Raw genomic sequence first — 25,233 nt, forward strand, 5'->3', positions numbered from 1 at the left:
ACAGTTTGGAGACTTGGTTTTAGAAGATTACTTAGAGGAAAATGTAGAAAATATAGAAGAAAAAGGAGCTGACATTCAAGTTTTTGGGAAAACTCACTTTTAAGACCAAGCTAAAAAAGAAAAAAACCATCAGCTATTAAGAAAAACTGCTCAACTATTGGGTATGTACCCCAAAGACACAGATGTAATGAAAAGAAGGGCTGTCTGTACCCCAATGTTCATAACAACAATGGCCACAGTTGCCAAACTGTGGAAAGAACCAAGATGCCCTTCAATGGATGAATGGATAAAGAAGATATGGTCCATATATATATAGTGGAGTATTATGCCTCCTTCAGAAAGGATGAATACCCAACTTTTGTATCAACACGGATGGAACTAGAAGAGATTATGCTGAGTGAAATAAGTCAAGCAGAGAGAGTCAATTTTCCTATGGTTTCACTTACTTGCGGAGCATAAGGAATAACACGGAAGACATTGGGAGATGGAGAAGAGAAGTGAGTTGGGGGAAATCAGAGGTGGAGACAAAACATGAGAGACTGTGGACTCTGAGAAACAAACTGAGAGTTTGGGGGGGTTTGGGGGTGGGGTGAATCTGGTGGTGGGTATTATGGAGGGCACATATTGCATGGAGAATTGGGTGTGGTGCATAAACAATGAAATGTGGAACACTGAAAAAAAATTAAATTAAATTAAAAAAAAGAATGCTCAAAGAAAATGATTAAAGATGATACTCAGTATAGAACCAGAGGACAATGGAGAATGTATTTCATGAATTGAGTGATTACCAATATTGTAAACAAACAAATCCACATATGAGTCAAATAATATGAAGATTGAAAATGGTTAAAATCTATAGGTGATTGGAAATTATTGGATACCTTAGCAGAGTGTGCTTGTTTGCTTCTTCTTTTTTTTTTTTTAGATTTTTATTTATTTATTTGACAGAGAGAGAGATCACAAGTAGGCAGAGAGGCAGGCAGAGAGAGAGGAGGAAGCAGGCTCCCTGCTGAGCAGAGAGCCGAATGCGGGGCTCAATCTCAGGACCCTGAGATCATGACCTGAGCCGAAGGCAGCGGCTTAATCCACTGAGCCACCCAGGCACCCAAGTGCCCCTGTTTGCTTCTTTTTAAAGATAAGACTAGGTAGCAAGAGGGGCACCTGGGTGGCTCAGTTAGTTAAGCATCTGACTCTTGGTTTCTGCTCAGGTCACCATCTGAGGGTCTTGGGATTGAGCTCCATGTTAGCCTTTGCACTGAGCTTGGATCTGCTTGATGCTCTGTCTCTCTCCCTCTGCCCTTCCCTCTGCTAGTGTGCACTCTCTCTAAAATAGATAAATAAAATCTTTTAAAAAAATAATAGGGAGCAAGATTATAGTTACTTGAGATATAAATTTAAAGTAAGGAAGTTGTGACAGTATGTTGTAGATTATAAGATTGTAGTTTCAAAAACTGGAGAGCAGTAATTCTGGTTCCACGTTTTCTTTCATAACTTTGCTACTCCCCCATAAAGAGGTAGACTCCATTTCTTGTTAATGAAATTGGATTGGCCTTTGTGATTGCCATGATGAATGGAATATGGAAAAGATGATCATGAGTATCTTCAAAAGTTACGTCATAAAAGAGATAGAGCTTCTGGTTGGCCATCTGTCTTGGGATGCTTACACTTGAATCCAGCCATTTGTGAGGCTATCCAAGTCAGATGAAAGACCCTCAAAGGGTCATAAGGATCTTATTATACTCTTTAAGTAGCAAGTGAACATCTCAGGTTCTTAAGGGCAAGACCACCAACATCCTTACAGGAAGCCTAAGACAGAAAAGGGCTTATCTTAATGAGATTTGTGTTTGTGCCTTTTGTCTAATGGGCTAAACTCCAGTAGCAATCATAGGAAATCCACAAAGCTTTAAAAAGAACTTTACTAACAGAAACACCCCTGGCTTGAACTAAAAAAGACAAACCAAATGAAGAGGACATTGAATCCCCATACTACTATTGGCAGGAAACAAGTCAAGGAAGCTATGTAGTAGCTAGCCCCTTTTCTATGGATAATGAAAGATTTCCTTGAAAGTCTAACCAAGAGTCCAAAGAACAGAGCCATGAGCTATGAAGGATCATCTCCAGGAAGTAAGAGTGAACCTTGATCTAGAAACTAGCAATATGTGATCCAACAGCTGTTCAGAACTTCTGTGCATTAGCGACTGTTGTAGGTCTCCCATTTGCACTTTTGTGGAGAAGGTATAAGTAGTAGTTATCAATGTCTGTCTCACCATTATGTGTTGGAAGTGGGGGAGAGGAGGTATCTCTAGTTTTCAGGACTTTAGACTGGAAATTATACTCAAAGAATGATACTTGAAGAAGTGTAACTGAAAGGCCTCATCTGTATCTGCATTTGTCTTAGAGGAAACAATCCTGATACTTAAGAATGAAACTGATTCTGAAATGGGATTTTAGGGGGTTCTTGGAGGAGGGTGACAGTGCATACAGCATGGGGGGTTGTGAATTCCTGTAGGCAGACTGTGGAAGATTGCACCTTCCAAAAACGGCCACAGCTTTACTTCTGGTCCCACAGGCTCTTTCAGAACATTGCCAGTACTCCATCAAGAGGTAAATCTATTTATCCTTCCATTAAAATGGGGCAGGTCTTCTTGGCTGCCTTTATTAATAAAAAGCAGTGAAAATGATGCTGCACGATTTTGGAGGCAAGGTCATTAAAATGATACAGTTTCTACCTGGATCCCTTTCTCTTGGGATCCTTTCCTTGGAATCTAGCCATCAAGTTGTAAGGAAACCCAGGCCACATGGGAAAGTGTTCTGGCTGACAGTTTCAGTTAAATTTCCTACTGACAGCCCACAGCTGCCTCCCGACATGTAAATGAGCAAGTTTTCAGATGATACCAGCTTCCAACCTTTGAACCACCACAACTGATACTGAAAGGATTACAGGTGAGCAAGACACACTGATCCTTGTCCAAATTTCAAATTAATGAGCAAAAGACAAATCTTCATGGATTTTAAGCTACTATGTTTTGGGGTGGTTTGATCATAACCATATTATAGTGGCTTGCTTCATAGAGGAAGAGTTGTTTGAACATGTATTTAGTATTTGCAGAAGTAGCTAGGGTAGAGAAGTGAGGAAAAATAAAAGGGAAAAGGTGAAAATTCAAAAGACAATGTGAGATCAAAAGCAAAAGTGGGATGATTAATGAAAAAAGATCTGGGATATTTCTTTTTCTGGGAAGGGAGAGAAACAGAGTTGAGAATATAAAGATAGTTGAAGAATAGATAAAATATTCTTAAAAGAAATTTATTTTTAGATATAATGTTTATAGAATACTGAAACCTTTAACTTCTCAGGAACTACGTGTTAAATCTATTTCACATATTTTATTCACGGTGATAAATACTACTTACCTTTTCAATTTTACAGTGTTCCTGGTCTACTGCATATTTTAATTCAAATCTTAATGTTTTTATAAAAGGCTAAGTAAGATAAGCATAGTTTGCTTTAAAAGGCAAAAAAACTTCTTAGCAGTCCACCCCAAATTAATCATCATGCACCTTTTTCTCATATTTCTTTCCTTAATGGTTTAGAGATGAGCAGTCGCATTACCATTATGTATGAATACTACTAAGCATAAATAAGTGGGACATGTTGCCCTGCAAACAAATTTCATTAAAGTACCTAGATTAACACATTTTAAAGGTCTCTTTAATGAATCTTTGTCCTTGTGATACAACATAAGCAAGAATAGGGCAAACTAAGTTGTAGAATTTTATGTCTCCATCTCTAGCTTCAAACAATTAAGGGAGTTATAAATAAGCTCTACTATCTTTATCCCACTCAAAAATAATGAATGAGCCATCCTCATGAATCATAAGACTATCGCATCAACCCATCACAATCCCAAGATCATGAAAGCAAGACTTTAAACCAGCATTATATTCTGGAATAAATCATGGACTTGGTAACTATTTCAGAATTGTAAATGTTATGATTTTTAGAGTTACAGCATAATTCATATATCAAACTGTGGCATCTATGAACCCCATCATAGAATCACTAGAGCTTTTCCAATTTTCAGAACAAACTTCTGTGAGTTCAGATATTTAAAAAATTACTGCGATGAGAAAAGTGACCAAACAAGAACATTTGAAAAGATTAAAAGAAGAATTTGCAATGAAATTTATATCAATCAATAAACATAAATAGGAAGACAATTTTTTAAAAATTATGATTATAAAGGACCCAGCAATAATGAGGAAATTACTACAGAAATGAAGGATTGCTTTTAGTTCTGTTGACAAAAGACATCAAAGGATGCAAAAGCTTATTCAAAACAAGTGTTTCTAATCTGATGGAGTTCTCTGTTTTATTTTGTTTTGTTGTTGTTTGAAGGGAGGAGAGATGGATATAGTCATGCAGTCAGATTAGCAAATATTAATACCCATTCTATATTGATGGAGAATCCCTTTTTATAAGTTGCGTAATATCATGACTTCTGTAACGTACTGATATTGATCAAGTCTATCTACAAAAGCATTATCCTAGGATGCTATTACTAATCATAAAATGTAAAATTATTGAAGGGAAAAAATAATCTGTGACTAATTTGAACTTGCTACTCTGAGGCTGGCTAAGATCATTTAATGTCTTCCTATCTATGACAGGACATCAGGAAAGAACCAGATTCTGCTACCTTTCAAAACTATTGTGTAAGTGAGATAAGGAAAGTGTTAAGCACATGGCACATGGTGTTTTTTCCACCGACCTGAAGTCTCAAATAAATTGACAGAGCAAGATTTCCACATGTTAGGATGAAAATATGGAACTCACTTTGCTCTTTGTTTACAATGCATTTGTAATTGGCGGTTGAGATTTGTTTTCTCATTGCTTTTACATTTGGGTTCTCGATACAGAACTTTACGGTACATAGTTCTTTTAGTCATACAAAGCCACCTCAGTGCCGTTAAGATGCCTAGACCCAAATGCAGTATAACATTTTTTTGGATTGATTCATTCCCTGAAAGAAATAAAAATAGCTCCCTGTGGAACAAATGGTTTTTAAATCCAATCAAATTAATAGAAAATTTCAGGAAAGTCCTTTAGAAAAGACAGAGTGAATTTTCCGCACAGAGAGATAGAGTGAAACTAGCCAACTTAGAGTGTGTTCATAAAAATATGTTTTGCCTTCTTTCTTAAAGAGTGTAGAATGAGAATTCAAACACAAAATAGAAAACAAGACCTAAATTTAGCATTTAATATAATTTATAGGAAATCCTATTTAAAGGAGCATTCTATAAATTCAAACTGTTTCAACTTTTTCTTTCAATTTCCAGTACTTTGGAACTACTCCTGTCTGAAGCCCAATTTGTGATTATTTCCTGCCTTAACTTTATTTATGTTACCAGCCCTTTGTATCTTTCTGAAAAATTAAAATAAGGACATCATCACTGTTGCAACTACCACTTCTATCAAAACAAGTGTGTGCACCCCCCCACAGACAATCACACCCGTGCACACATACACACACACCACACACACTCATCCTTCAAACCCACAGCATTCCCTATTCAGTATTTATTATCTACTTTCTTATTATCAACTAGTAATTTTAATTTCATAAAATACAGGTATGCCATTACATTTTTTTCAATTCTCAATTCTCCATTCCACAAGCTTATAGTATATTTTCTGCAGGATTAACAGATTCTAATGGAGCTAATTAGTATAATAGAAAACTTTTCTTACACGGATTCTACTATTTATAGAAGGACTCAAAAAGAAATCATTCATGGCCAAATTCCAGATCTGACAAAACAAAATGGCAAGTAGAATCACGGATAAAATTCTGAGGTGTTCGGTTCCATGGGGACAAAAAGTAACACAAACCGTCAAATGAAACAAGCATACATTCTTCCAAAACTCTGGGCTTACAGGATTTCTCCCTTTTTTTTTTTTTTTTTTTTAGTATATGTGCTGCCGAGGCAAGCACCAGGATTTCTCCCTTATTTGCTTGTAAATTGGATTACTGTTTTGAATAGAAAAAAAAAAAAAAACAAGCAAACATCTAAGAATAACAGTGTCTAAATGGCTATAGGCAACAAAACTCCCCACAGTTAATGGCAAAAAAAAATTCAACTGCCATTCTTTCCTGGAATATTAGTTATATCCTTTTTCTCAGCATTCACTGATATTTAGAATTAAAGAAAAAATCTTTAGAGATTCAGTTTAGTTCAGCAGATTTATATTAAATACCTATTATGTATCAAATGCTAAACTAAGGGAACACAAACATGACTAGACTATAACCCTTGCCTTCTTCCTTGCAACATTTTTTCCTCTTATATAACTGAGCTAACTAAAAGCCTGGAATCCTTCGAGACAATCAGAATGTATCGGTGTTTACAACCAACCCCCTGTTATCACCAGAAAAAAATATATTTTTGCCTTTGTGAAACTTGCATAGTAATGATGGGGGATTTAAAATAGACATGACTAACTTATATAATATGTTGGAATTCTAGAAAGGGATAAGTGAAATGGAAAATAAGGAGCACGGTAGGTGAACTCAAGAATAAGGAGATAGAGGTGGGCGTGGTAAATGGATTTTACATTTAAATAGGCTGATGAAGGTAGAATCTATCAAGAAGTTGACATTCAGGCAAACACTTGAAAGAGGTGAGAAAGAAGGAGCTCTGGTTTGTTGGAGGAAGGCAGTGGCAGGTAGAGGGAAGAATGAGCATGAATTCCCTAAGGCGGGGTTATTGGTATGAGCTGTGGGCTGAATGTGACCCTCTAAAATATATATGTTAAACCCTAAACCCCAGTATGATGGTACTAGGAGGTGGGGCATCTGGGAGGTGATTAGGTCATGAGGGCAGAGTTCTCATGAGTGGGATTAGTGCTGCTTTGAAAGAGGACATGGCGAGAAAGTGCCATCTGTAAACAGGAAGTGAGTTTTCATTAGATTCCCAATCTATTGACACATTGGTCTTGGGCTTCCCAACCTCTAGAGCCGTGAGAGGTAAATGTTGTATTTAAACCACCTGGTCTATGGTATTTTTGTTAGAGCTGCCCTAATGGACCAAGACTGTGTGATGAGCAGCAAGCAGACCAGCGTTGCCAGAGAAGAGTAGGTGAGAGGAGAGTTAGTAAGAGAGTAATTCAGAAAGGTAATGGGAGCTGAGGAGGGCAGTTCGAAGAGGCTTGTTAGGCATTTGGCTTTTACTCTGAGTTGGACAGAAAGTGGTTGAAGTGTTTGGAGCCGCACGGTGGCATAGCTCTTAATATTTTAAAAGTATCGCCTCAGCTGCCATGTTGAGAATATATCAGAGGAGTCAAGGGTAAAGGCAGAAATACCAGATGAAAGAATAATGGAGAAATAATGGTGGTTTAGACAGAGGTAAATCAATCAGTTCTAGACAAGGACGTCTGAGTTCTTCACTGATCCATTGGATTTTAGATCAGCATGTTGGGAAACCAGTCTGGTCTATGCTTAGTAGATTGATGCCAATACATTAAATTATATTCTGCTTTCGTGAACATGTTTGTGCATGTGAAGTTCTATGTTTATACCTTCTTTTAATAAGCGCAAGCCTTTTACCTGCTAGAGTAAACTTTTTTTTTTTCATTGATACTCGGTTAATACTCTTTTTGGTGTATTACGATTTCCTTTGAGCATGTATTTCCTTTGAGCATGACTCCCAATTTCCCTTCCCTGTGAAGCCTCTTTTATTCCACCCTATGGACCCTTTCCCTCTGTAGTTCTATATCCAATCTGTGCTGTCATTTGAGTTTGTTGAGTTGCTTTTTTTATTTGCTTCATTTATGTTTCCAATGGGGTTCTCCATACAGTGCAAGAAATTGGAAAATGCTTCTACACACGGTATTCTCTTTACCCTCTAGAATAATTAGGATGCTATCAAAGGTAAAAACAGATATCATTCTAGTGATCAACTTTTAAAAGACAATGAAAATGATTAATTATTTTCTAATTCTCAGTAACAGGTTTAACCAAAGACATGGTAGTCTTTTTGCTAAGTGGTTTTCAGAAAGTCATGCTAGATGGGCAAAGAAAATATTCTGAAGCATGAGCTTGGGAAATAAAGGGGTGTGTACATTGATTTTTTTCCTATGTGAAAAGCCAGAATCGGGGATTGAAAGAGGGAAAGTTGCATAGCAGTGAATCTTCCAAAAATTATCCTTCTGTCCAGTGGAGACATTCCCCCCACCCTCTGTTTGTTTTATGGTTTCAACATTCTGACAAAGAAGTTATAAGGGCAAGTTAACTTATTAAAATGCTTTGAGCCCTTTGAAGAAAAGATATTTTTATTAGATATATGTTCAAGGCATTCTTTCTGTCTTTGCAGTTTTCTCTCTCATAAAAGATATTCTCTTTCAAATAGACCTAAACTATTGAATGTGTTTTCACTTACGATTACTTCATCTCCTTGTGTATGTTAGAGCCCATCTGAAGTAATAACCTCTATGCTAAAACTTTGTCTCTTCAAAAAAATAATAAAACCAAGAGATTTTAACAAGCCAAATGTGTGATATACTGTAATAAATGAATTGATCTCATTATTGATTCATGATGTCTGAACCATTCGTCCTTTGCCCTTCACCATATCTCAGTACACTGGATATGATCACCTTTTTTGAAAGTAGGTGTATGCGTGTTGTAGCCAAAGACTAAAACTGTGACAATTAGCTGGTCCACTCCTCTGCCAAGGCTTGGAATAAATTTTTATTTTAGATACTGGCAAGACAGCAACACCCCTTGTTCTTGACATGCGATTTCCTTAAATGGTACCCCAGTGGGCTGAAAGAGTCAATGAACTTCTTTAAGCCTAATTTATTCCCAGAATATGACCTAGGTGCTGGGGAGGATAGAACACATTATCTGATGTTCAGATTGCTCAACTGTACCCTGGAGAATCAAAACATTAAGAAGCATATGGTATGAATATTGTCCTGGTGAAGGCACATTGTTCCATTTTGGAATTTAAAACAAGCAATGCAGCAATTGCAATTAACTAACTCCAACCCTGACTTCCAAATCAAAAGACTTCATAAAATTTCAGGAAGCAGTATGGTAGATTCCCTTCCCTAAAAGTTTTCTGCCTTCCACATCAGGGTCAGTAATCTTACAGAGAAAAAAAATTTCTTAATAACTGCCCAAGAAGATCATTAAGTGCGTGCGCGCGCGTGCGCACACACACACACACACCTTCCAGCTTTGTCTTTTCCCCACCCTAAGAGTGGCAATGACAGTGTTCAGTAACAAAGACTTTGAGCTGCTGGCTGATGCTGAAGTTAAATGCATATGACAGAACTCTCAGCACTGATGGATGGCTCTGGACCCGCTGTGCTGACAAAAGACTGGGATGTTTGCAATGGTTGGTTATCAGTGAAAATGGGCATTACCCAATTTGGCATGTGAACACTTTGCATAACCTAAAGTGATGGTCAGCACTGAACCCTGAAGACACGATGCTAGCAGGGTTAATATTGGGTAGAATCTGTCTATCCACGGTGGTGACATACCATTTACTGAGTCCCAGAAATAGACCTTTTGATGAAAACCTCAATTGAGAATGCTAGCAGCTACATAGATTCTTACTGATTTCTGGCAATTTTCATGACACTGGTACTTTTATGAGACTTCATAATCTGAAAAACCTCACCAAATGCCCTCATTTCCATCATTTATTCTTTTGCCAAACCCAAACTACTATAAGTTTGTATTTTCAAATCCATTTGTCTTCACAGGCATTATTATTTTTCTGTGTCTGTCTAAAAATATAACAGTGATTTTGCCGGCCTGTTTCATCTGGTGTATTTTATGTATTTATTTATATTCAATCAATTGAAAATATATAAACTAGACTCACAACTTAAAAAAAATACCAAGAATCCTAATATAGGAGTTAAAACCATGAAGGTATTTTAATTAAAAACAAACATAACTCTGGGGTTCCAAGTGGCCCAAGCAAAAAGGAAAATATCACGAACAGCAGATATCTTTTTATCTTGAAGCAAGCATATTGATTAATCAGAAGAAACCAGCTTTTTCTTGTTCTGCAGTTCTGAAAGTAGATTTTCCAAGTTTATTTTTTCTTTTAAAATAAGGACCATTGAATAAAATATTGTCCAATGCTCAAAGTGGATGTTTTTACAGAAAGTGCAATGATATTCACCACATGACTATTTCTTTTATTTGACCTCAGCAGGAGGCAAGAACACAATGATAAACTAGAATCCTCTGTAGGACACAGAAAAATTGGTTATGATTTAGTTATGTCGCATTTTGGCAACTTGACTTGAAAAGAGGCTCAGATTTCACTGTAATTCTAAGAAACAACATGAACCAAAGGGTTACTGAAAGCTCATTCATGACTATATTGCAAATATAAGCAATCTTTACCTACAATCACTTTTGAATGCATACCTTCAATAATTTTGCAGGATAAATGGTTATTGAATACATTTTAAGTAATAAAATAATAAGACAAAACACGTAATACATGCAAAAGATATATTGGAGGCCCTGCTGGTGCATAGAAGAATACATTTCAAAATTCTGATTAAGTTTGTCCATAGTAGACCAACTACAGAATGGTGGAAGCTAGAAACTGAGCCAGTTGCTACTAGATTGTGTCAATGAGTTGTGTAAATCAGAATGACATTCTTTTTTTTTTTTGACAGATAGAGATTACAAATAGGCAGAGAGGCAGGCAGAGAGAGAGAGAGAGGAGGAAGCAGGCTCCCAGCCAAGCAGAGAGCCCGATGCGGGGCTCGATCCCAGGACCCTGGGATCATGACCTGAGCCGAATGCAGAGGCTTTAACCCGCTGAGCCACCCAGGCGCCCCCAGAATGACATTCTTTCAGGTGTATCATTTCTAAAGTATATGTGTAGGTAACTTCTTAGTCAAAAGTAGTACAGATAGTCAGGCTTTCCTTTATTTTTACAACAGATAATGAAGAAATCCAATAAAAAACAAGAGGAAATTGAATAAAACAGTAGCAATGTCTTTGAATAAGTGTGGATTCTAATAATTACATTGCAAAGTATTAAATTTCCACTTTTGGCAGATCAAAAGAAATTGAATCTTAGTAATTTCACATGGTTCTATGATAGATTTCATTTCCTCAACTATGTATGTTGTGAAAAATAAAAATATGAAGTTCAAATTTCTCCTACATAGTATATTCCTGAAAACATTATATACAATTATAAGGGAAGTGAGTTATAATTTTATTGAGAAAGTCGTTTTTAGAAGCCATGTTACAACAACGATTTTTCCTTTTATACATAATTCTATACTTCACTCCGTAAAGTAGATACTTTTGCTGTAAGAAAAAAGTACACAAAAAGGAGATTGCAAAGAATAGACTGATGGACTGTGTTTATGAAGACTTTATTGGTGGAGATAAAAAAGTAAGTCAAATAAATTTGCGTAAATAATTTACTTTTACCATTTTAAACTTTATTTTTGGATCTTGTATTAAGATTGAGATTCCACTTTAAAAAGCAAGCGAATATTATACACGTTGCATGTCACAAAACAGCACTTTCCAAATTGGTGGTCTGCGTAGCAAGAAGCATGTTACAAGAAACTGTTTCATGCTTAAATATGAGAAAACCCAAATTAAAGGAAGTTAATCAGGTTGCTTTACTGAAGTATTTTTTTTCTTTATATCTTTCATATGATAATGTACTTTGTAACAATTTTAGAAAAGGTCATATTGTGCAGAATTTGCCACACATATATTTGATTAAGGAATACTTTCTTAATTGAATGCATATGTTTCTTAGGTTACAGTTAGGAGACTGCTGTCTTAAGGAGTCAACCAAAGAAACCCAAATTCTCAATGAAAAATAATATCATTGAGATAATGATTATAATACTTACTTTTCACTAAGGGCATTACATAGTCTATGAATAAAACGAAACTTTCTTTTCAGAGTTTTCGTACTGGTCACAGATATCTGAACAATCCTTAGAATTCAAGTGAAAGGTAAAGTCAAAGTTACTGACAGAGTATCCTCTGGTTGTGAGATCACACAAATAATTTAACCTATAAGAACAATCTAACTTTCTGATAAACACTCATAAATTGAGGGAGCCAAATTCCTAAAAAAAACATTTTTTAACTTCTCCACAAATTGCTTCTCAGCCTTTTGGCTAATATCAAGTGTTAACTTCTCCACGAAATAATAATACTAGAAACCATATTGAAACCTCATTAATAGGCTATAATTTGGTTCTGGAGTTTGATGTCATAGCATAAGTGATCTTAGCCAACTTATGTGAAGTAGACGTAGCTAAGTGAGATCTGCTAACCTACGGAAGTATGAGTACCAGATCTTTGTGGACTTGGGGAGGTAATTTGATATGCAGTGATACTGGGTACAAGCCTCAAATGCCACTGTTATCTTCTTCCCAATATTTATAAAGAAAATGGTATGTCTTTTCTTAATATTGAATTTTCATCTTGGCCCATTCTCTTGCATTTTCAAAGGACCTCTCATACGGCGACTATCAAAAACTTATTTTTTCCCTAAGCAAACATAAGCACGCATCAAAATCCTATTGTGCCAGGATTCTTTTGATTTTTAATATTCTTCTTATTCTTAGCAGATATTTTGGAATAAAAGGCAGTTAGGAATCCTAGCTTCATAGAGAGAAAATATATTGGGTTTATTTTTGCACTTTTTTTTTCTTTTTGGTCAGTACAAGACACTGGGGTGAAAAATCTGGAGAAACTAACATCCAGGCAGATGTGCTTGGCGTACCTCTTCCCACCCTCCACGGGGAAAAGATTCCTAAGCCAACTATCAAAAATGCTCAGCTGGGTCCTAGTGGTTCAGGCACACTCTCTAGGCTGTGTCTCCCGATGACCATCCACATTTTCACTCTTGTCTGGGAGTTCCGCTTTCCTTTCTGGGATATCGGAAATGATGATGCCTCACAGCAGAGCCTTCAGCCTCCTGTCTGCTCGTTTTTTAGTTCTGACTGGTCCAGGAGTCTGTTCTCTTAGTTTTTCCTCAGTGTGTCAGCCATAGGATCCAATCCCCATTGCCAGACCAGGCTTTTAAAACTCCAACCTGGGCCCAGAGATGGGCTTTTGTGCAGACATAAAGGATAATATGTAAAAACATAATAGGTATGTTTTTATGGTTCTCCGTAATTACATTAACCTTACTTATTGTAATATTAAGAATATACACTGAAAATTTGTAGGTAAAACAAGAAAAATAAAAATAAATGAATTTACTTTATGATTCCTCTTTAAAAATAATGACCAATAAAATGTAGGTAGAAGTAGCTTTAGTAGTAGCTATAAGAAGAAACATTTTAAAATAATGAGGTCCTTTATTCCACTGGACAAATATATTATTCAGATACCAACTCTATTTTAACACAGTGTTTTCCATTTAAAATAACTAACCATTAATAAAATAAATGAATGAAGCATTGGCTCCTTGTTTCCCAAACATTAATGTAATATTTAAAATAATGATTGCAATTTTTATTTAGTATAAACATTCTTTAAAATGATTCTAAAGATTAAAACAGAGCTGGCTTTCTCTTTTCCCTTTCTTCTACTGCAGGATAACTAAAGAGAAAGAAAGTTCTGGACTTCATGGTTCAGAACACTGTTAGAAAATGTTGAGTTTAATTTTATATCTCAATTAAATATGCACACAAAAATGTTTATGTCTCTTTTACTGCTTCCTTTCCAAATATTTCAACTCTAGCAATCTGGTGAAATGCATCTCAGATTTCATAGGAATACAAGGCCTGCTTTACATAAATGTGTTCCATCTAATAAACAAAAGTAGAAAATGTTTATTTATAAGAAATGAAATTATGTCCATTCTTTCAATACATATTACAATTGATTAGAATTTAAACTGCTGTACATATCATTTAAATTTGAAACATGAAAACATTCAAATACAAGAGAAACTATTTTGCAGTAAGCATTTTCAAGAATTTTTCCAGAAGCCCCAAAATCCTAGATAAGAAGGAGTAGAAGGAAAAAAATACAAAAATCAGTTTTCCTATTTTTGCTCTATTATTATAGAAATTTCCAATTAAAATATAGAAGCTACAGATTTTCTGCCTGGCCATTACAGGTCTGGAAGGAACCTTGTGCCTCTTTGGTGATGTTCCTGACTCAGCATGGAATGTCCTCTCTTTCTCTACCCACCAAATTACTACATCTCTTTCAAGGCTCTTTTCAAAAGCTTTTTTCCATGGAGCTTTCCCCACAGTACAAGTCAGAATTAATTACTTCTTCCTATGGGCTCTCAAAGCACTTTGAACCTCTAAATGGCAATTACTTTATTCTGCCTTGCACTATTTACATGTTTAAATATGTCTGCCTCACAAGACTTTAGGCTCCTTGAAGACATCTTAATCAACTTTTTTTCTCCCCTCACCTCACTGGCTTCTTTCCATCCCTGTGTACTTATTTATAATTTGGAAAATGCTTATGAGGTACAGAATGGGTAGGTGCCCAATAACTTTGGGTTTAGAAGAACTAAAATTGAAAATTATTGTCTTCTTATTGTCTCTTTCAATCGAGTTCTGACTGTAATGACGGTTTTCCAAGTTGATCATTTTATACGTATGAAAAGAGGTCAGCAATGTTAAAAATATCTATGTGTGGTATTTTCCACTATTCCTTGGACTCCTAAATGCACCCTTTAATATATCATACCTGTAGAATGTCTAAAAATGTCACTTGGATAACTATCTTTTCCCTGTGCTTCACCAAGATTAACCTTTGAGTTATATAAATCAAAAATTCAAGGGAAGAAGAAAAGCTGAAATGGATCTCAACCTTGTGCCTTTACTCTGTGAAACTTTTAACTTGAATATTGTTTTATTGGTGATGTTTTAAATGTTTAGCCATATTTCTGTGGTGTTTCTCTCCATGGGGGAAAAGCAAACATTGTTCATTCTCAGACATCCTTTAATTTGGTGACAGCCATTTTGCAGTTGGAAAAACATGGATACAGAGCTTCAGAAATGCCACCCCCCACACACAGTATAAATAGTGAGTACCGGTATTGAAATGGTCTTGCATTTTTCACTTCCAATCAGTGTCCTAATCACTAGATCACGTTACTGTACAAATGAGGCTTTGAGCACATATGCAAAATATCTAAATTAAACCTCATTGTAGGGCAAGATAAATGCACTGATCATTGTTTGTTACCTTAGCCCATTATGTTTTCACTGATAACTAGTTTTTTATTAATATAAAATTTCTCCTTCCATGTATTTTAATATTATATTATATTTATCTCTTTACAGTTTTCACTTAGCTTTTAATTGTCTGATTTTCTGTGATGACTGGATAAGATGGATATCTACTCTCAAATTACAGACAGAAGAAACTGAGCCTCAGAAGTATAATGTCAAGAAAGAAAGAAAGAGCTTTTTCTTCCTATTCCAGCGATCTTTACTTTTTGTCAGACTTAGTAACAGGACAAGAAATGTCAGCGACATGAGTGGGTGAACCTAAGAAGCACTTTAGAATAATTTGACTTCAAATTGCCTGATTGCTATTTGATTATTTATAGATTACTTAGGCATGTGATGATATTCATTTTTAAATACTATTTCTTATTTATGAAGAATTACATGAAACAAACATGCACAATTCACTGAAATGCCTAAGTTTTTAAATATCATTGTCTCATATTCATGGTTTACATAGAATTTTTGTCTTCATACATTTATGACCATGGACTGGAGTTTAAATAAAACAATAACACATCTTATCCATCCATAGTGATGCCATGTTACTTTATTTTATTTTTAGTACTCTTAAAAATTAGTGTTCACACTTTGACACATAATCTAAATATGATTGTGACACTGCACCAGAAGTTACAAATGTAAAATATAAACATATATAACCGGAGCAGAAGTTGTGTTATACACAAGGGTCACAAAACGATATTGTAGCTGTACAAATTCAGGTGTAGACTTCCATTTCCAAAATATCAGTTGTTGGAATCCATGGCAACTGAGGCATAATAAAACTAAGCAATGGTAAACCAGTAGAAGAAAATATAATAGATATAAGCTGCTGTTTACCTTAAATATTCTGTTTCATCATTCATATTTAGGAGGAAATGGAAATTTAGAGAAAATGGAAAGGCTCCGGATAAATTTAAAGACATATACAGATATATGACTCCTTGAAAGGCTGAGACACATTCTTCGTAGACAACATGATAGTGGTGTCTACATAATGAAAACTGTGTGAATAAGGAATGAAGTCGGGTCTCACTTTAGAGAAGCAATATTACACATATTTGCAGTTTAGAAATCAACTTTGCATACACTGTATGATCTTCTGGAATGCTAGTATATGTTCACCGATGAAATCAAATGTAAGAACTCTTTAACGAACTGATATGGGCAGATGCCCTAAGAACTTGTGTAAATGATTAGGGTGAATTCCCTCTTGGCATATACAGGAAACATATGCTTTTGTGCAGTTTCATTTTAGATTAAAAGGAAAGGAATCTAGAGGAACTTTTTTTTAGTTGCATTCATTAGATTTCTAGTTTCAGTTGCCTTTAAATGCTCCTTTCCCACTTTATTTGAAAGAGCCAGTCTATCTACATCATAATAAAATCAGCCACCAGGATATAATGCCATGAAAGAAAAAATTCCACAGAAGAAAAAGGAGTATCAATGGTGTACCACTTTTTCATCATTGTTTTTCTTTTTTATTATTTATTTACTTTTTTTTTAAAAATAAATTTTATTTTAGGCTCCTTTCTCAGCAGGGAGCCCAATGTAGGACTCAAGTTCACAGCCATGAGATCTAGACCTGATCTGAGAACAAGAGTGGGACATTCAACCAACTGAGGAACTCAGGTGCCCCTGCCACCATTGTTCTTAATGAAAAAGAATAAAATGTGTTTGTATGTATTTGAGTGAAATTTAACTTTTGCATAATTAGATAAAGGCTTATTGAACCAGATGTAACTTATTTGAATTGCAACAAAATGGAAGAATTAAAAACTGGAGCATTAGGGTTGTAACATTGTGCAAATGATTTAAAAGTATAAACAGCATACAAATTCAGTTCATGATAGTTATAAACTACGTATCAGCATGCTCTTTAGGAGAAAATCATATTATTATTATTATTACTAAGAATACATTTTAATTAAGCACCTACAATGTGTAGGGTGTCATGATAGGTACCAGGAAAGATACAAAGAGGGTTCAGATGTGAACCTCTTTTTATAAGATCTTAAACAATTAACAGAATTATACCTTAGTTGTAATAAATTCCACAATCCATAGCAAAGGATAAACCCTATAAATACAAATAAAAGATCAGATAAAGTCTTATTTTACAACAGATTCTTCGTATTAGTAATCAGCATAAAGATTCAAAGCTCTGTGAACTAACATAAAACAGTGTCAGTAAGTAAAAGATGGGTGAGTGTAAGATATTCGTTAAAAAATAACCTCAGTATATTTCAAAATAAGTTATATTCTGATGAAAGTATCAAGAAAAAATCTAGAATTTACCATGGATATTTAAGTATCCAAAAGTTGAGTACTCTGTTTTGAAATCTTTTCCGTGATGAGGATTTAAATGGACTATGAGAATAAGGAAATACATAACACCCTAAATAAAAATACTGTGTGCCCTGATTTTTGTATTCTGACAAACTTCACTTACAGTATAACAGTCAGTGAAAATCATACTAACAAGTTATTCAGACATGAAATAAAGGCAAGTAGTTTTACCTCTTAAGCTATAAACTGAAATTTGAAGATTTTATCATCTTCTGTAAGTTTTAACTAAAATTTTAGCTAATTTTATAGAGGAAAGCTAAGTAAGCTGGGTAAGTGCTTTTAAAAAGATTTATCAAATTTCCATTGTGTATATATACCACATCTTCTTTATCCATTCATCTGTTGATGGACATCTAGGTTCTTTCCATAGTCTGGCTATTGTAGACATTGCTGCTATAAACATTCGGGTACACGTGCCCCTTCGGATCACTATGTTTGTATCTTTAGGGTAAATACCCAGTAGTGCAATTGCTGGGTCATAGGGTAGTTCTATTTTCAACATTTTGAGGAACCTCCATGCTGTTTTCCAGAGTGGTTGCACCAGCTTGCATTCCCACCAACAGTGGAGGAGGGTTCCCCTTTCTCCACATCCTCTCCAGCATCTGTCATTTCCTGACTTGTTCATTTTAGCCATTCTGACTGGTGTGAGGTGATATCTCATTGTGGTTTTGATTTGTATTTCCCTGATGGCGAGTGACGTGGAGCACTTTTTCATGTGTCTGTTGGCCATCTGGATGTCTTCTTTGCAGAAATGTCTGTTCATGTCCTCTTCCCATTTCTTGATTGGATTGTTTGTTCTTTGGGTGTTGAGTTTGCTAAGTTCCTTATAGATTTTGGATACTAGCCCTTTATCTGATATGTCGTTTGCAAATATCTTCTCCCATTCTGTCAAATTTCCTTTGAAAAGAATGTGTTTTGTATACACATATGTATACAAAATACATAGTTTGTATGTAGTTTGTCAAATACACAGTATATAATCAATATCTTGCTCAACTGAAAAACTGTAGGAAGTTTGTATCAATTATGTCCTTTTGGAATTTCTTATGATAATGCCCACTTAAAAAGTTAAAAAAATCTTATTCACCCAGACATTGGGAAATTTAATTTGACTTTGCGGGAAGTTCCTTTGTGAGAAGTTCTGTGTTTCCCAAAGAAAGAAAAACAACATGGTATTTAACAGTTTTATAAAATCCATAATAAAAAAAAATTGCTCCTATGCCATTACATTTTATCCTGAAGTCTTAATGACCACCTCCTGTTCTCCTTGAGAAATAACTAATGTTAACAATTGCATTTTTTTAATTGTCAAACCCAAGTTAGTCCCTGCCTGCAGTTCAAGTTCTCAAAGACAGGCAGTTTTAATATCTTTGTCACTCACCTTAATATTGCTTAACTTCAGATAAAAGTGATGGTGGGTAAGTCCGTGGATTGAGGACAAACCCCACGTTGTTATGTTGAAACAGTATTTAAGAACCCCAAGTCTTAATTTTTGTTGTACATTGCACGACGTCTTGCTAGGTTCATATTAGTTAATTAAAGAAAAAAATACCTCTTTAACTCCTCTTTATCCAGTTATTATTTTAGTCACTATCCTGGTGTGTTATTTATTTTATTATGTCTTAAAAATAGGCAGAATGTGACACTTTCTAAGTCTTTTATTTCTATTGGACAGCTTAGCCAAACAGAGCTAGAATTTATTTTAGATAAAAGGGTCCACTGCTTTCTTTAGGTAAAAGCATTTTAAAGTTGTGAGCTCTCATAAATGGATAGTTTTTGAAGATCAAACAAGCCAGGTCAATTTAGTGCACATCAAGTGAGATGTCCAGGGTTTGCATTTAAAAATGAATTTGCGATTGTCTTTTGTCTCTATTTCCTAATTCATTTTTAGGGCTTTAAAGATCTGTTGTAACAGGACTCTTGTTACATTTAATAAGTGCCATGTTGATTGGCGTTCTCTAAGTAGGCTTTTCAGTTTGCCTGTGGGGAAATTTAATATAAAAACATTCAACATTCTTTTATTAGTGTTTTTTACTATTCCCAGTCCCATCAGACCTTTGGTGCAAGCAGTGTATTATTGAAAAGCTTATCTGTAAGAAGTGAGCCAAGGGGAAATTCAGCCTTTATTAATATTGACATCATGTTCCCACACAATGGCTGTCTAAAGAAACTTTTCAATTGGATTTCAACTGCTTTGATGCAGTATAAATGGAAACAACTGAATGCATGGTTTAACCCAGAATAGTGAATGATGCTGTATCCTGCACACCCAAACATAAAGTTGGGGTTTAGATGTATTTCAGGGCCATAATTTAGTATTCTCAATTTATAATAGTTAGTGGGATGTTGTTATGTTAATCGGGTGGGTTTTTGAATACATATAAAATTTTCTTTGGGTTCTCTTCCCTTTCTCATTGCCAGTTTAAAGAAAAAAGACAGCTAATATATTTCTAACATGGAAGTGATCATTAAAGACTAGGATAGGATAGTAGGATTATAATTTCCATATTTACTACTGTACAGTATCAACACCAGAAAAGAGTTAAGTGATTAGGAACAATGCAGGCCAACATGTTGAAAGTACTTTATCCTAAACACTCTGCTTTCTTTTACCCCCACAGGTAAAGGACCAATGGGGGAAACTGCTCTTTGCAGAAGCTCAGAGTGCAGATCTAAATAATACAGGTGAAAAAGTATTTTTAAGAAAAATATTTGTCACCTCATCACAGAACTAGACCATAGTTAAGTGCATAACTATGAGCTTCACCAGGAAACAAACACTCAAGTAAAAGACAACAGGGCCTTCAGACTTCAAGAAAATAGATAAGATTTTGCTCAGAACCCTAAATATAATTTATCATAAAATAAATTCTTGCCTCACTAAACACTACCACTTCTCTGGTTAAACGGTCCAAATGTGACATCTAGAACACTTCTTTAAAGTCACCACTTTCCTGGAAACACTCTAATTTTGAAGAGTCTAGGGCTATATTTAGCTCTTGAAGAGTAGTCTTTTAAAAAATATGGTTATAAAACAGATTGATTTAGAGGAGCATTATAATTAGCTGCTGAATATGTTAGAAGGATAGATTATTCTACATGAATCACGGAGCTCACTTTAAGTGTCATCCCCCATTCTAAACTGCCAGCTTAATTTCTTCTCATTTTTCACTGCAAGAGCCTTTTTTTCTAGTATGCCAATAATAAAGGTGTCGTCATGAAATAGGCATAGCTTTGTGAAATAATGAATTATAAACTGTTTTGTTTCAATTTTGAAAGTACCCGAGTCATGATTACTTGGTTTGACAATAACTAGCAAAACCCACCTGTGGAATAATCTCATTTTAAATGTGTATGTCCAGGTTTAGTGGCCTTACAAGACTTTGGCAAACATTTTTAAGCTAGTGGAGAAAATATTTATAACACAGAATAGAATAAGTGATGTGATAATAAGTATGGTTGTTCAAATCATAGCTTCAGGAATGTCAAAATTATTCTATCAAGAGCCACTGTAGTAATACTGATGGCCAACAAGATGATATAAATGAATTAAGATATGCTTAATCTAAGAGATAATTAAATATAATAACATATTATGAAGATAATTCTAGAAATTAATGATTTGATAATACATATGAAAATGTTGCCAATTTTTGAAACTTATCCAAATTTGTCAAAGTAATAGTATCATGCTGGGTGAATTTTATAAAAGAATCCACATTAAAAAAAAAGAATTCACATTTTTAGACAATCTTGGATCTTAGTAAGAATTGTGTAAGATTGGTAGCATTGTATGACCTCGATGTTCATCACAAGAGTAAGATAAAAAATATTAAATATATATTGAAAATGTTCTATTACTCTCTTTTTAAAAGACTTTATTTATTTATTTGACAGGGAGAGAAAGAGAGCACAAATGGATGAGGGAGAAGTAGGCTCCCTGCTGAGCCTGATGGGGGGGGGGGTTTGCTTAATCCCAGGACTCTGGGGTCACAACCTGAGCCAAAGGCAGACACTTAACCACTGAGCCACCCAGGTGTCCGAAAAACGTAAAATAACAGATAACCCATGTTTTTGTTTTTAGGAATATCTATTTTCCTCTCTCTAGTTAAAAAAAAGGGGGGTGCCTGGGCTCAGTGGGTTAAGCCTCTGCCTTTGGCTCAGGTCATGATCTCAGGGTTCTGGGATCAAACCCCACATCCGGGTCTCTGCTCAGCAGGCAGCCTCCATCACACAGCCCCCGTCCCCCCTCCCACCGCCTGCCTCTATGCCTATTTGTCAAATAAATAAATAAATAAAATCTTAAAAAAAAAAGTTTCCTGAAGTTAACTATACTGGAACAAATTACAGAAAACGAAAAGACCTGTTACTAAAGCAATGAGGTTTTAGAACTCAGGCAACTATTACAGAAGCCTCACTACTATATCAGAAACACATTGGGCCGGGGCACCTGGGTGGCTTGGTGGGTTAAAACCTCTGCCTTCGACTCCGGTCATGATCCCAGCATCCTGCGAAGGAGTCCCACATTAGGCTCTCTGCTCAGCAGGGAGCCAGCTTCCCCCTCTCTCTGCCTGCCTCTCTGCCTACTTGTGACCTCTGTCTGTCAAATAAATAAATAAAATATTTTAAAAAAAAAAGAAAGAAAGAAACACATTGGGTCATTGGGTGAGGGTGAGGCTTTGGTGTTGCTGTCAATGAACTGGTGAATTCCAGAAAGAGAAGGGTCAGGGCGGGCAGGACGGAGCAGGGGAGCGTGCAGAAGACACCAACGCAGAAGGACAGGCTCCCCCTGCTTTGCTGAAATGCAGGTGCAGAGTACTGGACAAACAGCTTTGGTTCCCCTCTAAGCGCTCTTTGAGGATCTTAGTATAACAGATTGCTGCACTCCACCAGAGAGTTTCTAAATCGGTGGACCTGGGATGCATCTAAGAATTCTCCTTTCCAAAAAAAAAAAAAAAAAAAAAAAAAGCAAAGCAAAGCACAGTTTGAGAACAAATGATTTAAAGAATGGATTTGGTATATACAATAATATGTTCACCCTTATCAGATGGGGAATTCCCTTATCAGCTGCTAAAACAATCATGTTACTATAACATTAAGGTTTCCCTGTTCTTAAAGCTATATATCACATTTAAAGAAGAATACAAAATTAGCTATAACATACCATATGCAAAAACTTTTAGGATGGGGCACCTGGGTGACTCAGTCGTTAAGCGTCTGCCTTTGGCTCAGGTCACGATTCCAGGGTTCCGGGATGGAGCCCCCGAATGGGCTCCCTGCTCAGCGGGAAGCCTGCTTCTCCCTCTCCCACTCCCTCTGCTTGTGTTCCTTCTCTTGTTGTGTCTCTGTCAAATAAATAAAAATCTTTAAAAAAAATTCTCAGGATGATAATACCTCTAAATGGCAAACCTATGGTTACATAAAATTGAAATACACATAATACCACAGTACTTACCTTAAAAGTTATGTAGGCTATGCAGGTGTATGAACCTAGGCATATTTTAAGTTCGGTCCTGGATCTGTGCTCTCATAGCCATAACATGAAAATTTTTTGTAAGACCTTATGCCACCATAGAAAACACCTCCAATTTTAACTCTGCTAATGAAACATTGATCATTTAAACATTTAAGCAACTCCTTAGAATGGCATTCACTATTTCCTTGCTACAGGGTCTGAAGTCACAAGCACAGGGGGTGGTCACGACTGTAGGCAAATTTACTAGGATTTCCGGCCTAGATGGATAATTAGGTGGGTACAGATATAGGTATATACATACATAGACAGTTGTGTTTTTTTGTTTTGTTTAGTTTTTGCTTTTTAAAGAGTTCATACAGGGGCCAGCTCCTAGCCCTAGAGCAAAGGTCGCTTTTTTCCTCTTTTGGGGAAGGAGAGGAGAAGAGCTTTCCCACGCACCAAGCTAAGGAAGGAGTGGGTGCGCCCCCAGAGGGTGGGACGGGAAGGGCGGGACAATCATTCCGAAGGGCTCCTTGGTGTCTGATTCCTGGCCCTGGGCTGCAGGGTGGTGGGTGAGAATCACTCCCCGTAGGGTGGCAGCTCCCGCTTGAATGGAGGCACGCAGAGGTATCTGCTGGTGTTCACGAAAAGGAAGGGGGGGCAAGTGCCCTGAGTGAGGGAGCAGAGGACCAGGATGGCTGACCCATGCTCACCGTCTGCCAGGATTATAACTAGCACAAGGCCTGACTGCTGTGACTCTTCTCCCAAGAAGGGCCAGAGCGGCCCAGAGGTATTGCTCCATTCTGCGCTTGGTTCTTTAAATATCCATTGCGAAGCGTGATTCTTCGCCACCTGCTGGCTTATCTCTTCTGGGCTGTTGGCGCATGTGGTTCTGGATGGTTCTGTAGGGGTTTCATCACTGGCAGGGCTGGTGACCCTGGGAAACGTGGGCAGGTCCCTCGAAGGTGTTTTGCTCACAGGTGAGTCCAACATTCTTTCAGGAACTTCACGTTGTAGATGATCCTGGGACCTCCCAGGCGGGTACTGAAGAGCACAACGGAGGTGGGGGTGGGGTGAGGGTAGAACTGTGGTCCCCCCACAGCAGCTGTATGCTGCAATCATCGAGCACCACCAGGCGACTATGGGGATGGATCGGCTTGGGGTCTGGCTGCAGCTGCTGCCCCAGACATGGTCTCCCACTCTTAGCGCCTGCATCCAGATCATGATCCTCTTGCCCCTCGAGATTGGATCCATATTATATAGGTCTTGAAGGACAGAGACCTAGGATGACATTTCTGAGAGTCAAGGACATGCTGGATATAGTTCCTGTCCTCCTGTAACTAGTGGAGAGATGACAGAAGTAAAAGTCAGTGTGGAAACCAATACCCATGGCTTCTGGACAATATTCCCTTGTAATTAGATATGGTTGTATGTCTAGTTTTACCTAATAATTTGTGAAAGAAAATTTTGTTTGACACTCTCATACTAAAGAATATAAAATTTCCTGTGGAAATTTCCAACACTTTCATCATGAGAGCCATGTGTAAGAGAGAGTATGGCTATAGGTCCAAGGTATAGAACCCTGAGTGATGATGTGGAAGGAGCTTCCCTGAAGACTCACACATTCAGAGCTCACTTCCCATGAGGTAGAAATAAAATACTTCTGTTTTTAACACCATTGTTCCAAGAGAAGCCTATCCTAACACAATGAATGGAAAGGAGAAGATCAAATCCTGTTGGCAGAAAAAGAATGTCAGAAACAAAAGGTTTCTTGTGATTTCTGACTTGTAGTGAGGCAAAAGAAAAAAAGAGTAAGCTTCATAGGGTGATGGACAGCATGGTGGATTAGGAAAGAGAGTATGTTCTGAAGACCTTAGACCTTTGGTTCCATCCTGACTGAGCTGCAAAAGCTAGAAGTTGACCTACAAGATGGAAAAACCATGACTAATTCTTTTCCAAAGCAATCTCAAGCCAGTATTGATAAAGCTGAGAAAAGTTTCTAAACGTCTTCCACTGGATTTTTTTCATATCCCATACCTATCAGGTTCCACCATATGGGTATTATTTTACATATTAATATATACACATATGTATTTAATCGGTCAACCATATATTAATATATAGTGTCAATACACAGTTGTATATT

The 25,233-nt window shown here is 36.4% G+C and overlaps 1 pseudogene; it reads right to left on the reverse strand.

The window, feature by feature from the left end:
- Positions 1-23,904: 23,904 nt before the first annotated feature.
- On the reverse strand, positions 23,905-24,341 carry LOC123956070 (annotated as a pseudogene).
- Between the last annotated feature and the right edge of the window lie 892 nt (positions 24,342-25,233).

This window comes from Meles meles, chromosome 14, assembly GCF_922984935.1.
Source record: "Meles meles chromosome 14, mMelMel3.1 paternal haplotype, whole genome shotgun sequence".
NCBI lineage: Eukaryota > Metazoa > Chordata > Mammalia > Carnivora > Mustelidae > Meles > Meles meles.